The sequence below is a fragment of the Oncorhynchus masou genome, unplaced genomic scaffold (assembly GCF_036934945.1).
Source record: "Oncorhynchus masou masou isolate Uvic2021 unplaced genomic scaffold, UVic_Omas_1.1 unplaced_scaffold_1974, whole genome shotgun sequence".
Lineage (NCBI taxonomy): Eukaryota > Metazoa > Chordata > Actinopteri > Salmoniformes > Salmonidae > Oncorhynchus > Oncorhynchus masou.
The window spans coordinates 85,001-88,173 of NW_027008466.1; the positions used below are offsets into that span (position 1 = coordinate 85,001).

The 3,173-nt window shown below is 44.2% G+C and overlaps 1 protein-coding gene across 1 annotated transcript in view; it reads right to left on the reverse strand.

Moving 5' to 3' along the window:
• LOC135532656 (alpha-actinin-1-like) overlaps window positions 1-2,357 on the reverse strand; it is a 62,569-nt gene extending 60,212 nt beyond the window's left edge. The window contains exon 1 of the mRNA XM_064960122.1: window positions 2,313-2,357. The gene's annotated coding sequence lies outside the window, so the exon portion shown is untranslated. The remainder of the gene's footprint in view (window positions 1-2,312) is intronic.
• Window positions 2,358-3,173: the final 816 nt, after the last annotated feature.

Below are 3,173 nucleotides of genomic sequence, written 5' to 3' on the forward strand. Positions count from 1 at the left end.
ATGACCAGCCTTTCAAAGCACTTCATGGCTACAGACGTGAGTGCTGTGGGGGCGGTTGTCATTTAGGCGAGTTACCTTGGCGTTCTTGGGCACAGGGACAATGGAGGTCTGATGGAAACATGTAGGTATTACAGACTCGGTCAGGGAGAGGTTGAAAATGAAAGTGTAGACGGTTGCCGGTTGGTCAGCGCATGCTTGGAGTACACGTCCTGGTAATACGTCTGGCCCTGACGCCTTGTGAATGTTGACCTGTTTAAAGGTCTTACTCACGTCGGCTACGGAGAACGTGATCACACAGTCATCCGGAACAGCCGGTGTTCTCATTCATGGTTCAGCGTTGCTTGCTGTGAAGTGAGCATAGAAGGTATTTAGCTTGTCTGGTAGGCTCGTGTCACTGGGCAGCTCACGGCTGGGTTTCCCTTTGTAAATCTGTAATAGTTTGCAAGCCCTGCCACATCCGAAGAACGTCACAGCAGGTGGAGTAGGAAGCAATCTTAGTCCTGTGTTGACGCTTTGCCTGTTTGATGGTTCGTCTGAGAGCGGGATTTATTATAAGCTTCCGGGTTAGAGTCCTGCTCCTTGAGAGCGGCATCTCTAACCTTTAGCTCAATGTGGATGTTGCCTGTAATCCATGGCTTCTAGTTGGGATATGTACGAACGGTCACTGTGGGGTTACTGATGTGGTATACTCCTCAAGGCCATCGGATGAATCCCGGAACATATTCCAGTCTGTGCAAATCGATCCTGTAGCTTAGCATCCGCGTCATCAGACCACTTCTGTATTGACCAAGACACTGGTGCGTCCTGCTTGAGTTTTTGCTTGTAAGCAGGAATTAGGAGGATAGAATTATGGTTAGATTTGCCAAATGGAGGGTGAGGGAGAGCTTTGTATGCGTCTCTGTGTGTGGAGTAAAGGTGGTGTAGAGTTTTTTTTCCTGAGGTAGCACATGTGATATACTGGTAGAAATCAGGTAAAACAGATTTAAGTTTTCCTGCTTTAAAGTCCCCGGCCAATTGTTTGTTCATGGCCGTATACAGCTCGTTGAGTGTGGTCATAGTGCCTACATCATTTTGTGGTTGTAAATAGACGGCTACGAAAAATATAGATGAGAACTCTCTTGGTAAATAGTGTGGTCTACAGCTTATCATGAGGTACTCTACCTCAGCCGAGCAAAACCTCAAGACATCTTTAATATTAGACGTTGCGCACCAGCTGTTGTTGCCAAATAGACACACACCACCACCCCTCGTCTTACTGGAGGTTGCTGTTCTGTCATGCCGATGCAAGGAAAAACCAGCCACCTGTCCTCGTTCAGCCACGACTCGGTGAAACATAAGATAACACAGTTTTTAATGTCCCGTTGGAAGGATAGTCTCGAACGAAGCTCATCCAGTTTATTCTCCAGTGATTGCACATTCGCCAGTAGGACGGATGGTAAAATAACGGTATCGGGCGTCTCCTCTTCAGGACAGGGATTTGGTCTGTGAGAAGCCGTTAATCTTTCGACCTCCAATTCGTTAAAGACAGTCCGAGATTTGGCTTTTTGTCCAGTCCGAGATGAGAAAATGATGTTCTGTTCTGATGTAGGAGCCCCAGCCATCCTAATCTTATCCATATTAGCCATCCGTCTTAGCTCCTCCTCCACATTTACTAGATTGTTTGAGACAGTGCCTCTTTTTCGTGAAAACCAGAAGCTCTTTTCAGGTTATTCACTCTATCTAAATTAATGCAGAGGTCATAAGAGACAGTGGCAGAAACATGATGTTTAAAAATTGCTACAAACACCGCAAAAAAAAACATACAGAATAACACGATTGGTTAGGAGCCCAGTTAAAAATGGCAGCCATCCCCTCCGGCGCCATCTTATCCATATTAGCCATCCGTCTTAGCTCCTCCTCCACATTTACTAGATTGTTTGAACAGTGCCTCTAGTTTTCGTGAAAACCAGTATACAGTAGTTTACTACAGGGGGATCTACTGTCTAGTTTTACAGGGATTTCTTTCATTGCTACATTAGGTTACTGTGTTTATATAGACAGTCCAGTATCATGTGACCAGGTTATTCACTCTATCTAAATTAATGCAGAAGTGTGTCAGTCACTTTGTCCATTTATTTTATTTACACAGTCTTTAAGGTTTTTCAACCCACCCTCAGCTACAGTCGATGGACACCAGCTTGACTCCTTTATTGGTGATGTAGTGTGGACATAGTACTACACTACAGTCTAGTGTACTACAGTCTAGTGTACTACAGTCTAGTTTACTACAGTCTAGTTTACTACAGTAGTGACCAGGGTATTGTTGAACCCACCCTCAGCTCCGATGGACACCAGCTTGACTCCTTTACTGGTGATGTAGTGGATTGTTGACCCACCCTTTGTTGACTTTTGGAGATCTTGTGACTACTCTCAGTCTTTCCTCTCTCTAGTACTACAGCCTAGTGGCAGTCAGTAGTGACCAGGGTATTGTTCTCCGATGGACACAGCTTGAAACAGACGTTGGAGAGACTCTCATCTTCCCTCTCTCTGGTTTGGGGCTCTCCTGGACAGAAACAGACAGAAGGGTCAAGGGTTAAGGGTCAGACTTAAGACACTGTGGAGTGAGACGTTAAACAACACCTGTATCATTTACCTTTATATAAAATATCTACAGGTGCTGTATCATAATTTGATCATCCTGTTGTTGCAAGATGATCACAGCAGGAAATGCTAACTTGTAGTGTATTCAATATTTAAAGGCCCACTGTAGTTAAAAATATGATGCTTCCACACTAAGATGTCAAAATAACACTCTGAAATTGTGAAAAAGACATATCCTGAGGCAGTGAGGAATGTTCCTGTTGCTAGTTAGTTACTGTTGTTATGCTCCTGTTGCTATATACTGTTGCTATGCTCCTGTTGCTATGCTCCTGTTGCTATGTTCCTGTTGCTATGTTCCTGTTGCTATGTTCCTGTTACTATGTTCCTGTTACTATGTTCCTGTTGCTATGTTCCTGTTGTTATGTTCCTGTTGCTATGTTCCTGTTGCTATGTTCCTGTTGCTATGTTCCTGTTGCTAGGTTCCTGTTGCTAAGTTCCTGTTGCAATGTTCCTGTTTCTCTGTTCCTGTTGCAATGTTCCTGTTTCTCTGTTCCTGTTGCTATGTTCCTGTTTCTCTGTTCCTGTTGCTATGT